The 13,575-nt window shown below is 49.3% G+C and overlaps 1 protein-coding gene across 2 annotated transcripts in view; it reads left to right on the top strand.

Moving 5' to 3' along the window:
- Window positions 1-1,744: 1,744 nt before the first annotated feature.
- The window catches only part of ATP2B2 (ATPase plasma membrane Ca2+ transporting 2), a 373,064-nt gene continuing 361,233 nt past the window's right edge, over window positions 1,745-13,575 (top strand). The window contains exon 1 of one of the 2 annotated variants that reach the window (XM_027582250.2): window positions 1,745-1,815. The gene's annotated coding sequence lies outside the window, so the exon portion shown is untranslated. The remainder of the gene's footprint in view (window positions 1,816-13,575) is intronic. The other variant, XM_027582251.2, reaches the window with a different exon arrangement.

The raw sequence follows: 13,575 nt of genomic DNA, 5'->3' as shown, positions 1-13,575 counted from the left end.
AGTGTTAAGTGTCAAGGAGGGACACTGCGAACTAAGGTGGGAAAGTAGTGGAAAGGGCATTTGGGGACAGGGCATGAAAGGCCTTAAATGGCAGCCTGAGGCTGTGGGACTTCTGAGGGCACTGGGGAGCTATGAAAGGTTTTAGAGCAGGAACAGACATGATCCACATCTGGTTCCATGAAGGCTAGTGCAACAGCAGGATGGAGATAGGATGTCAGCTGTGAGAATCCAGAAGAGAGGTGCTGGGGTCTTGAAGGAGGGCCCTTCAACAGAGGTCAGAAAGCAGATTCCAGGGAGACTGCAGAGGCCCCATCAGTGAGGTTTTGGTGATGGGGATGTGTGGAGCTGACCATCTGGAGGCATGGCAGTGTCACTAATGGGGACTGGGAAGGTGGAAGGAGATATGGTTGAGTGGGGGGGGCATCCATGGGGAGATGCCCTCTAGGCACTCTAGAGACGGGACAGGGCTGTGGCAGGAGATACAGATGCTGCCTGCCAAGCCAAGTGAGAGCAGTGAGAATGGAGTGCTCTGAGCCAAGAGCCTGGAGATACCTCCTCTCACACCTGTCAGATTTCTTCCTGGTCACTGGCCTCCAAGGCCCCCTCTCTTTCTTCTGTACCTAAGCCCCCAAGACTGAATATCGTTTGCCCCATCCTAGGGTTGCAGAGCACAGCCCATGGTGAATTTTGGCTCCATGAATGGTGGCAACATCCCAGCCATTCCCTGAAAGCAGGTGCAGCAGACACTCAGAGCTCAGGGTCTCACCAGCTCCTCCTTCACCAAACAGAGACCTGGGGAGGGGGAGTCCTCCTGGTCAGGCCCTCCCTGCCCCCACCCCCATGGGAGCCCATCTTCTCTCTTCCTGTGAGCAGTGCATTTGGCTTTTTATAAAGCCAATAAATAAATAAGCAAGCGGGCATGATTAATTGATGGCATGGAGCAGACCGAGGCGCTGGAGTCAGGTGGCCAAGCTTCCTGGTGGAGCTAGGCTTTTCAGCGACCTGGGGCCTGAGCCAAGGAGGGGAAGCCTGCTTTGAGGAGGTGCTTTCAGTGTGTGCCTGGGGTTTTCGCCTTTCTCCTCAGGCAGTGCCTCTTCCTGGTCTCCTCCAGGCCTTAGGCCTGGGAGGCTGGAGGCTTGGGCCCAACAGGTGCCCTTGCCCTACTGAAGTCCTTTCTCAGGGTCTGAGTGCCCTCCAGCTAAACTCCCTAGGATTGGCCTAGCCAGCCCCCTCCCCCAAAGCTAGGTCTCCCCAAAGGCCCGCTCCATACCTCAATTCACCCTAAACTGCGCGACCCCAACCACAGGTTTCAGTTGTGCAGGGGAGGCTTGGGACATTCTGACCCTGGGGGAAGGGTGAGAGGGCGGGGTCCCTCCAGGGGTCAAGCTAACGGTGGGGATGGGGCGCAGTAAGGGGCGGCTGCCACTAGAAGTACCTGGAGACCGCACCGGTGGGAGAGCCTGCAGACCCCTCTCGCGGCCGAGGCAGGGGGGCGCGGGCGGGACGGCGCGCTCCGGGTCCCGCGGGGCGCTTTCTGAGCGGAGTTTGGGGAGGGCCGAGGGGGAGCGCGCGGGGGAGGAGGGAGCAGGGAGGGGAGGAGAGGGAGGCGGGCAGAGCGCAGTGCAGCGGTGGCAGAGGCGGCGGCGGAGGGAGGGAGGCAGGCGGGCGGCGGCGGGGCCGCGGGGCGAGGCGAGCGCGGGGCACCCGCGGCAGAGGAGCCGCAGCCGCAGCGGGGCCGGGCCGGGCCGGGCGCGCACCAGTGGCGGCGGCAGCGGCGGCGGCAGCGGCAGCATCTCGCTCGCGGAGCCGGCGCAGGTGAGGCAGGGGCGGCCGGGCCCCGGGCTCTGGGCCTCCTCCCCTCTCCTTCGGTCTCTATCTCCCTCCCCGCCGGCTTCCTTTCCAAACGCGCTCGACCCCAGGAAGCCCCGGCGGGCCAGAGTCCGAGCTTAAGCCGGAGCGCGTCCTGGGTCCTCTCGCTTCGCGAAGGCAGGCGCCTTGTCAGCAGTGACCTTGAGCGGGCACCGAGCGGCGGGCGGGGCGGGCCGGGGTGGGCGCCTGCGGACCCGGCGCCTGCGGGCGCTGGGAGGGGGCGCACCGCGCGCCTGCCGCGCGCGCGCAAACTTTCCGGGCTCAGAACAGCCCCGAAGCTGGGGGCGTCCAGAGCGCTAGAGCCTCCCCCCATTTCCTCCTGCTCAGCTGGCTCTGACTTCTCCGCCTGGGGTCTCCCCCCCACACACACACACAGTATAGGGGGCCCCCTTTCTCCAGGCCCAGATTCCTGCAGGCTGGGAAATGACCAGAGCTATGGACGTTGACCCTGGCCTGGGGGCTTCTACCCTCCCCAAAGGCTGTTTCTGTCCTAGGTTCTAAGAGCCAAAGTGCTGGAGGACCCTCCACCAGGTGCTCTCTGCAGCTATCTCCTCGCATTTTTCTGGCTTCCCTCACCCTTCCCACAGCCCTTCTCCAAGCAGATGCCTACAGTACCCCACCTGGTGACACAAGAGCTCCTAAGTCCTACACTCAGTTGGGCTCTCAGATCCGCAGCTTGATTTTTCAGCCCAGCTGCAGGGGCTCCTTCAGAAAATGAGTGGAGAAGGTACCTCCCAACCCCGGCCCCCATGGTGGATCAGTATGTTCTTGGACACCTGGACTCACCCGGGCTCTGGTCACCCTGAAGCCTGTGGTCTCAGGAAGTGGAGATGTCCTGGAAATGGAGAATATCCTAGCCTCCTAGAATGTTAGCCTTGGAAAAGGGAAGTGAGGCTCAGAGAGGTTGAGCCAGACCCAAGGTCACACAGCCAGACCAGGAGGAACAAGAACTGGGCTTTCTTATATTGGGTTGGAGAGGGATGGAGAGGAGTCCTATTTGGTTTCTACCCCTGCCCTCCAGGCGATTTGAGCTCTGGGACACTGTCTTACTGGCTGTGTGACCTCTGGCAAGTCATTTCTCCACTCTGACTCACTTCCCATGTGTAAAATGGGAGTAGCTACTTCATAGGGCTGTTCTGTTGATTGAGTTAATGTTCTTGAAGTTCTTCTTATCATGTCTGGTACATGGTCTGCATCCAAATATTTTTGGCTACCAACATGTAAAATTTCCTTTCTGAGCCTAGAAGGGCAGAAGTAATTCCTATTCTCTTCCTTTGGCTTCTGGCACCTAGATTTAGGTGACTTCTCCCCTGTGGCTATGTCAGCTGCTGGTAGGCAGCACCTGCTGGAACCCTGAGCACCTGTACTTAATATGCAATGTTTGGTGGAGGCAAGTGTCTGGGCACCCTCAAGAGCCCACTGGACCCACTGGTTGTGGTTTCCTGCTGCTTGCATGGGGGAAATCAATCCCTAGTTTCTAGCTGGGAAATGGAAACAGGGACCTGCTGCAGCCCTAGGAAGAGACACCCCCTCACCACAGTCTCACAGGAAGACCATCATCCTCACCTCCTCCATCTGACCCAATCTTCTTCCTACCTCTGTGAGATGTCATTCCTTCCTGCACATGTACTACTGGCAATACAGGAGAAGGGAGGGAGTGTGTTCATTCATTCACTCACTCACTCACTGAGCCTTGATTCATGCCTTCTCTGGGTCAAGAGGTGCTTGGAAATGCAGAGAAATCAGCCATATTTAGCAGTTATGAAGCTCCTACCAGGTGTCAGGCACTTGCTAGGCAGGGGAGACACATTCATTTGATACATTTTTATTAAGTGTACTAAGCACTGCTTATGTGGCAGGGGCACACTTGTAAATAAAATAGACCTGGTCCTAACTGTCAAAGGTGGCCATATAAATTGTCATCCAAACTGAAACACTTTTGAGAAGGGGAGAGGGCATTATTAATAATAACTCCAGGACCACAGGCATAAATCAGGACTGTCTAGCCAAACTGGGATGTGTGGCCATTCTGTGACCCCATGTTTATATACCAGTGTTCAGGGAGAACTGTTAATATTTTTTGAGCTTGCTTTTTGCCAGGCTCTGTGCTAAGCACTTTTGGGTTATCATCTGATTGAATCCTCACAATGCTGTGAAGCTGGTGTTACCATCTTCATGCAGCCGGTTAGCGTTGGAGCTGGGACCTCCTCTGCTACCTAGCTGCTGGGCTGCCCTGCCTCCTCAGAGATGGGCGAGACGCAGGGCCCAAGGGCACACTCTCTCTCTGAAAGAGGTGTACAGATGACTGTTAGGCAGGAGCACAAATGCTCTAATAGACGTGCTGTGGGGGCAGACGGAGGCACAGATTCTGCCTGGAAATGTCAGAGGCAGCTTCCCCAGAGGAGAGGACCTTTGAGCTGGACCTTGAAACATGAGTTAGGATTTTGGCAGACTGCACAGGTTTGGGGGAGGGCAGTCCAGGCCCAGTTTGCTAACGCTTGGAGATGTGGGGGGGGGTGTGCACTGTTTGGGACCTGGGCACGCTCCATACCTCAATTCACCCCAAACTGCGTGACCCCAACCACAGGTTTCAGTTGTGCAAGGGAAGCTGCACAAATAGGTCTAGATCCAATTATGACAGGACAATAGTTAGGTCTCAAACGTGGCGGCAGCCATTGAAGATTAAGTGGAGGAGTGTTGTACTGTGGTGCGTGATGAACTCTGCATCTTCGAAGATAATGCTCTGAAGGTGTGACTATCCTAGAGTTGGGGAGCAGAGAGAATTTGCTGGACTGGATTTCCCTTTGACAAGAATTGTCTATAACCCAACCTATACTATAGATTGCCAGCAAGGTCAGGGAAATCCTTTTGTTATATAGAATCACTGCAGAAGAAATTTACCAGCTTCTGTAGCATTAAAATGTTTTCTGCAAGTGAAGTGATTGTCAACAAGAGAAATATTAACCTACTTAAAAGAGACAGTTTTTAGTAGCATCACTTGCAAAAAAGGAATATGCTTATCACAAGTTATAAGTGAAATCTTTTCTATTTGTCAAATCAAATCCAAAAAGCTTCAACTTCCTCCACTCTTCCTCTCCATGTCACCTCTGTCACCATATAAAACGGAGGGTAATAAAACAGTATTCCTTTAGTAATGTCTTATTTCTCAGACTTTCGTTAATTTATACTGGCCTCCTTTCCTCCCCTCACAATGAAGTGGAATTATTAAATCTTTAAGGTATCTAAAAATGTGAATCCATTAGTAGAGAACAAGAAAAGGGGGCTCAATATTGGGGCTTTGGGAGATTGGAAAATCAAGCTAGTGAGATTTGAGAAGCAGAAGGGAACCTGATGGAAGGTCAGAAAGGAGGAAGGCACAGGGCTAGCTTCATGGGTGCATGACCTATGCAGTCACACAGAGTCCCGTGTTGAGAAGGGCCTCCATACTTGATTTAATGTTCTGTGGTCACCATATTGAAATTCTTAATACTTTTTGAACAGGGGACACCACATTTTTATTTTGCACTGAGTCCCACAAATTATGTAGCCAATCCATGGAGTGAGAGAGAGATGGGAGAAGGAAGGCATAGGGGAAAAATATGGATGGGGAGAGAGAAAAGAGTAACATTGTGAAAGCCCCTGCCATATGCCTGATGCTGTGTGAGAGAGACCGTTTTCCCATATTTAATCTTTAAACTTCATGACACTCCTGTGAGGTAGATGATATTGTCCTTATTTTTAAATACAGGTTTATTATGATGTAGGTATGGTGAGGCCAATAGATCGGAAGCGACGGCCATTGAAGAGACAGCTTGTTACAGTTCCCAAGAGGAGGGGCGAGCGACATCACACCACAAGGGAAGTACCAGGTTCGATCAGCAGGCAGAGGGAGGCAGGAAGAAAAGGTGGACAGGAGACTTTATTGTGGTTTCCATGGGAAGGAACAGGCAAGGCAGAGTAAACATGTTTAGGCTTGGCTCTAGGGCATAGAGGCTGTCCCTAGTTGTCTGGTACCTGGCCCTGGAATGATAAGGGCAGAGGAATAGTGCCCTGGAGTGCCGGAGCTCCATAAAGAGGGTGGTGGGAGGAGTATAGAAGGCTGCCCATGCTTTCCCTGCCCCTTCTTGCTTGTCCTCATCCCAGCAGGTCATAGAACTTTAAAGCTAGGATACCCCTTGAGAAGTAATTGGGCCAACTCCTTGATTTTATTAAAAAAGTGAAAAGATAGGTCCAGAGAGGGAAAGTGACTTCTTCAAGGTCACACAGCATTTTAAGGTGGCTGAACTAGACCTAGAATTCATGTCTCCTGCTACTCAAACCACTACTTAGTTATTGTTTTTTTTTTTTCCCTCTAGAGCAGAGTTTTAATATAAGCCAGATCCACCAGACTGTGAACATGTTAAAGTCTGAGTTCCTGTCTCTTTTAATGTCCTATTCCCAGTATGTCTTTAACATAGGAGATGCTCAATACATGATTGTATTAGTTTCCTCGGATTGCTAAAACAAATTACCACAAAGTAGGATGCTTAAAACAAGCAGACATTTAGTCTCTCAGGTCTGGAGGCTAGTAGTCTAAAATCAAGGTATCGGCAGGGCCACACTCCATCTGAAACTTGTAGAGAAGAATCCTTCCTTACCTCTTCCTAGCTTCTGATGGTAACAGACAATCTTTGCTGTTCCTTAGCTTGTAGCTACATCACTCCAATTTCTGCCTCTGTCTTTACACAGCTTTCTTTCTTCTGTCTCTATTTCCAAATCTTTCTCCCCTTATAAGGATACTAGTCATTTTGGAATAGGGCCCATCCTCATTGAGTATGACCTCATCTAAAGTTGGTTACATCAGCAAAGATCCTATTTCTAAATAAGGTCTCACTCACAGGTACTGGGGTTAGGACTCTAACATGTCTCTTGGGAGGACACAATTCAATGCACAGCAACAATGAACCAAGGAATGAGTGAACGTTTATGATTTCAGGCAAGAACGCGCCCCCCTTTCCCCCAAAGTTCACACGAGTCCTAAGGAATCAAAAAGAGAAAACAACAGCTGTGCAGTCCACATTTAGAGAGAAAATAGTCCAAGTGTACACAAGAGCATCTACCATTTGAGCCAGCCTGCTGAGCTTACTGTCCTGGTGCCATCGCTTTCTAACCGCATCTGTGTGATCTTGGGTGAGTGGCTTCAACAGCATCTATTTCCTCATGTGCAAAACAGGATACTAACAGCACCTACCTCATGGGGACTTTTGTGAAGAATGACAAGAATTAAGACCAGTAAAGTTCTTGGAACAGTGCCTGGCACGTAGTAGGTACTTTCTTGAAGGCAGTAATCATTGCCATCATCATCATCAGCTTGTCATTTATAGAGCATTTTTCACCTATCTCTCTCTCTTTCCATCTTCACAGCAAACCTATAATATGGCTTAATAAATACCATCTTCCTTTCCCCATAAGGGGGTTACTCATTGATGCAGCCACATCTCAAACCCAGCCCCTGTGTTTCTAGTTCCAAGCTGGCCTCACTGCGTGGTGCCCTCTGGGTAGCAGGAAGCCTGCTGGTGTGGAGATGTTTCTAACGGATCCTTCCTGGTTTCATGGGGCCAGGATGTCAGAGAGCAGTGATGTGTTACACCCTGGTAGGGGAAGGTGTGAGGCGGAAGGGGGCAGTGCGCAAAGGCCTCCAACCCAGCGTCTGTTTCCCAACTGCCACTACACTTTTTGGACACATAGTAGATGGTTAATAAATGTGTGTTGGGTGAATGGATTTCTTATACAATCTAAATAGTTACCACCCCCCAACAGCAACAACAAAAGCCTGGGATGAGGGCACCTTGCCAAGCAGTGATCACAGCCCAACAAAACTCACAGGTGGGCCGTCAGTGTGTGAGCAACTTGAAAAATATGCTTCTGATGCTGTTTGAAGAAATGAGCTGTTGAGGTGAACGTCCAGTAGTCATAACATAGTGCTGGGTGGGTCATGAGGGGCTGGGTGTAAAGAGGGTCCAACATGTAGGTGGGATATAAGAAGCACAGTGTGCAATGAACTGGCATTGAACAGAGATGTCACGATGAATGGAATCTCCCAAATGTTGCCCATCAGGAGTAGATAAGAACATGAGGCCTGGAAAGTTCTCAGCAAATCCGTGCAAAGGGCAACCGGCTGAATTCTGAAATAACTGAATGTTTTTATTGGCACTGGTTCACAGTTGACTGTTTTTTCAGTAATGTAATGATGGTTAAGAGTGCCTAGGAATAATTCTGGACAGACCTCTTACCAGCTGTGTGACTTTGGGCAAGTGGCTTAACTTCTCTGTGCCTCAGTTTCCTCAGCAGTAAAAGAAAGAAAATAAAAGTAGTGCATAGGATTGGTTTAAGAATTAAGATTTGTAGAGTGTTTAGCAAAGAGCCTGGATCATAAATACCTCCCCCCCTTGCCCTCTTCATCCTCCCCCTCTTTCTCTGCTCCCTCTTCTTTTTAATGTAGTAATTTGGTTAGTCATTAGTGATAAAGAAATATTTCCAGCTCCATACTCTCTAGGCACATAATAAACTTCCTTGCCTGTTTTGATATTAGTTATAGCTCTGTGTCTTGTTGTGGCTAGTGAATTTTGAGAAGTGACATATGTCATTTCTGGGTAGAAGCTCTAATAACCAGCACACTGTTGGCCACTTTCCTCTTTTCCTCCCTTGGCAATTGAAGTAGGATGGAGATGTAGCCTCCCTTAATCCAATTTCTGAGTCAGAATGGTATAGAGCCCCAAGTCAACCCGTAATGTGCATATAGCTTCAGTGAGAAGACCATGCTTTTAGCACTGGCACTTTGGGCTTATTTGTTACTACAGCATAACCTGGCCCATCCTGACTGATACAAGTAGGGAATGAGTTGAAATAATCACTATTTGTTTAGAGGTATTGTTGAGTCCTTTAATTCCTTCAAGTGTGATGTCAAATTTTTAGTGTATGAAGGTGTTATGAATACAAAACAAGTGAGAACCATGCCCTATGAGGTGATGGCCAGTCTCCTTAACATGGTGTATATGGACCTTTCCAATTTCACACTGGCCTTATCTGTCCCCACATGTGCCCCATGCTCTTCCGGACAAGTTCAAGGCATGCTTGCAGAGATGCTTGCACATCTCCAGGTTTTTACTCATGCCCTGCCTAGAAATGGGGCAGTCCCCCAGGAAATCATGTCACCTGATGAGTGACCGGGGTTGAGTGTGACGAGTGCATGGGGGAAGAGGGAAGTATCGGGCTTGTTCTGTGAGGCACAGAAGGCAGCATTAGGACTAAGAGTGAGATTCTTGTTCAATGTGAGAGAACTCTCTAGTCGTTTAGAGCTTGGCCTGGCATAATAGTAAGCTCACCACACCAGCAAATGTCTGAGCAGAGATGCCATGGAGCAGGTTTCAGGTTAGCAGAACCAGCGCAAACTCTCCAATCCTGTCACACGTGACTTTAGGTGAGATTGCCCAAAGAAGGTGGATCTTAGCTTCAATTCGCTCTATATTTTTCCCTTTCAAGATAAAAATAGCTTTTACCTGTGGATTATAGACGTGTTACATAATGATTATAGAAAGTGCAAGTGATATTGAAAAGCATAAAGAAAGTAAAACATAGGGACACCTGGGTGGCTCAGTCCATTAAATGTCGCTTTCAGCTCAGGTCATGATCCCAGGGTCCTGGGATCGAGCCCCACGTCAGGCTCCCCGCTTAGTGGGGCACCTGCTTCTCCCTCTTCCTCTGCCTCTCCTCCTGCTTGTGTTCGCATGCTCCCTCTCTCTCTCTCTCTCTGTCTGCCAAATAAGTAAATAAATAAAATCTCTAAAAAAAAAAAGTTAAACATAAATAAAATTCCATTAAAAAGAGCTAATCTCCACTAATATTTTACCAAGTGTCTTTCCAGACATTTCTCTATGATTGATAAGTAAATAGTAGGGTGTGTTTTTTTTTTTTTTTGGACCTATCTCTCACTCAATGATAGTATATGGACATCTTAAATAAGAATAAATATACCTCTCCTTCATCTTTTGTAAGTGGCTTTATCATAATTTATTTAATGGGTCCCTTCCTGATGGGCACTCAGGTTGTGTCCAGAATTTTGCTGTTATAGGCAACACTATGATGAACATTCTGGTGTGTGGACCCCTGGGCATGCAGCCAGGCATCTCCTGAGGATGAATTCCTGAATGGAGTCACTGAATTAGGTGAAACTGTTCAGAATGAAAGAAGAGAAGAGAACTGTGGTATGGTCAAATAGAGAAATCATTTCTAACTTAAGGGCAGCCTGCAAAGGGTTGAAGGAAGAAATGAAAGGGAGATTGCAGCTGGGCTGGAAATTTGGAGGGAGGGGACAGCTTTAGATGAGCCATCCCTCAGGCAAAGGCCGAATGTAGATGAGAGCTATGATTTAGGTAGGGCCAGGCAATTACAAGCACTTTCATGTGCACAGTCCCATTCAAGCCTCACCACCCCTTGTGAGGAAGGTATCTGTCCCATTTTACAGAGAAGCAAAGCGAGGCCTGGAGAGGATGTAGCAAAAGGAGCTGTTGTCTTCATTTATAATATGTGGGCTCCAGACCTTTCCTTTGCCCACATCCTGGGCTAGCTCATGCTTCCAGACTTTGCAAATGCCAACTCGTCTGACTGGCCAACTCTTTCTCACTCTTGAAAAGGAAGACTGGCCAAATGTGACTTCTTTGTAAAACTTTTCCTCAGGGGGCCCCACCCACCCCACCCCAAAGCATTAACTATTGTGTATTAACTGCTGAACCAGGGAGTTGGCTTTTGGTTTCAATGAATTGGATACCCTGACTCAACTGGCAAACAGTAAGACCCTTTCTTACCTCACATAATCAAAAGCTCTGCAGGTGGGTAATTCCAGGGCTCATCCATACCACAGTAGCCTATGGTCTGTCTTTCTCCTCTGCCATCATCAGCCAGGAGGAACTCCCTTGGCGGGAGCATTCCTTGCAGATGTCACAGCGCCTGGGAGATAAAAGAGGGCATCTCTGCACTTCTTTTATCAGGTAGGAAATCTTTCCTGGAATTCCCCAGCCAACTTCCTCTTGTGTCTCATTGGCTGGAATTGGGTCACATGGCCATGCTTAAAGTCACAGCCAAGGGAATGGGACCAAAATCTTAAAAGGGGCAGGACTTAGCTCTGAAGCTGTCAATCGGGGGCATAGTCAGGGCCCTGCCAGCCAGGAAGGAGGAGGGAATGGCCCCTGGGGAGGCAGCCCCCAGAGTCTGCCCAACTGTGCACTCACTCTCCTGGCTCTCCCACTAGGCTGGAAGCTGTGAGAGGACAGGGGATTGGGGTTTATCCCTTCCTCTGCCCTTCGCAGGCTAGCACAGGGCTTGGAACATGGTAGATATTGAGGAAGATATTCTTGAATGAATGAAATCAGTAGGTGTTTCTGGAGACTCCATCAAACCCTGAGATTTTAGGATTCCCTGTGCACCAGCAATGCCAATGCTCTGTCAATTGGGGGGGGGGGGTTGGTTTCTCAGAGAATAGCTTTGCCCTCAAAGATATTGTAGTGCAGTTGTGGAGAAGACACTTGGGCCCAAAAAAGATGTAGAATTAGGGCCTGGACTCTGGCATAGTCTGGACATGCCATGGGCATGTCCATAGGTGCCCAGAGAAGTAGGATGAGGCCCATTAGGGACCAGATGCCATGAAAGGCAGAGGTGGGTAGTGGAGAAAAACACTTGTGTACTCAGAGAATGGATGTGAGCCTGATGGATTTGAGGCAGGGAAGGCATCTGCTAGGCCTGAAGGAGACTCACTCTTGAAGACCTACTGTGTGCAGGTCATCCTACTTGGATTTATTTTGTCTTATCTTTCCTGTGCCTCCAATAGGTGGTTCATTCTCTCCCCATTTTGTAGGTGGGGAAGCTAAGGCTCAGAGGGTGAGGTTGCTTGCCCAACTCAACAGAGCCAGGAAGTAGTGGAGTTTGTCTGAGAAAGTAAATCCATTCTGAAAAGCTGGCTCCCTCCTGCAAAGGGGCCATAATGGCCAAAGAGGGCCCACTGAGGACCAGCAGGCAGTGGAGTGAATGGGAACGGGAGCCTGGAAACTGACAGGAGGGCCTAGAAGAGGCTTGGTGCAGTGAAGACGCAGGCGAACATCCCAGTAGAAGAGGTGTTTATAACAGGATTCGGGGCGGACTTGAGCCGCAACCTTTGGCATCAAACCTGACTTCAGATCCTCGATCTCCCAGTTAATAGCTATGACCTTGGGCAGGACACCTCACTTCTCTGTACCTCAGTTTGTCCATATATAAAATGATGGTAATAATTAAATGTGTGTCCAGTGCCTGGGATATAATAAGAATTTAATAAATGGAACTATTATAATTATCAGTATTGTTGTTACTGTTGTTTAGAACTTGATGGATAACTAACCAGAGCTAGAGGTGACTCCCTTGGTGTAGGGGTCCTGGGTTCTAGTTCTGCCTTGGTCACTTCCTCCACATTTGACCTTGACTTCATTGCTCCCATCATCCTGGCTCTCCAGGGTTCATCTGTAAACTAAGGAGGTTGGGCAGGAGGGGAAGAATGAAGGGGAGTAAGTTGGAGGGGGAGACAAACCATGAGAGACAATGGACTCTGAAAAACAAACTGAGGGTTCTAGAGGGGAGGGGGGTGGGGGGATGGGTTAGCCTGGTGATGGGTATTAAGGAGGGCACATCCTGCGTGGAGCACTGGGTGTTATGCACAAACAATGAATCATGGAACACTACATCAAAAACTAATGATGTAATATATGGTGATTAACATAACAATAAAAAATAAAAAAAACTAAGGCAGTTGGGCCAGTTGATTTCTAGCATCCTCCCTCGTTCTAAACTCTGCACTTGTGTGAAGGGGAAGGGGAGGCTGCAATGACAAATGGGATCAGAAAGGAGTGAGGGGGTGTCTGGGATTGACTTTGTACTGGGGAAGCAGAGGAAGGGAAGGGCAGAAGATAGAGGGAAGAGCAAGGAGGTGCCAGAGGCCAGGCAGACAGCAAGGACTAGGCAGATGTGCAAACCCCGGGCTGGGCAATTTGGAGGTGGGGACATGGGTGAACAGCTAAAACCAGATGAGGCAGGAGTGCATTGGGAAGAGCTGCACCTGACACCTGCCCTCCTTGTGGGAGAATCAGAGGGAGAGGAATCAATCACAGCTCTTCTTGATGCTTAATACCTGGGGGCCGGGCTTTGAAGAGTGTGTGTTCAAAGACTAAAATTGAATTTCTCCAAAGTTTGCAGGAACACTGCAATTATGCCTGAGAACATGTCTATGAAATCCCCTTGAAATCTATTTTTAGGCACAAGGTTTTATAACCAGAGTCAGAAATTGAGTGGAAGTGTGTGGGAGGCTGACCCTGGACAGTTTCCATGTTTGAGAGGAGGGGAAAGAGTATTTTTAACTGCAAACACCGTGTCTCCGAGGGTGAGGCTGGGGAGGAGGCATCTTCGCCACTTTGGGTTTCTCACCCACTGCCATGTTAAGATGGGAGCTGTCTTTGACAGAAGTTGTTAAAGTTCCTTACTCGGAGTGGGTGGCTGAGGGCCGCGGATTGAGCGGGGGAACTTGTCTGGGACTTTTGTATATTGGAACAGAGATATCTGAGACTTCATTTGCCAGAGACTCCTTCAAACCCATCTTGTGCAGTTGTCACAGAGCCCAGGCAGCTTTGTCTGGCTGGAGACTTTTCT

This window comes from Zalophus californianus, chromosome 1 (assembly GCF_009762305.2).
Source record: "Zalophus californianus isolate mZalCal1 chromosome 1, mZalCal1.pri.v2, whole genome shotgun sequence".
Taxonomy (NCBI): Eukaryota; Metazoa; Chordata; class Mammalia; order Carnivora; family Otariidae; genus Zalophus; species Zalophus californianus.
The sequence above is the reverse complement of the archived record's forward strand: the minus strand, read 5'-3'. Positions and strand labels throughout refer to the sequence as shown.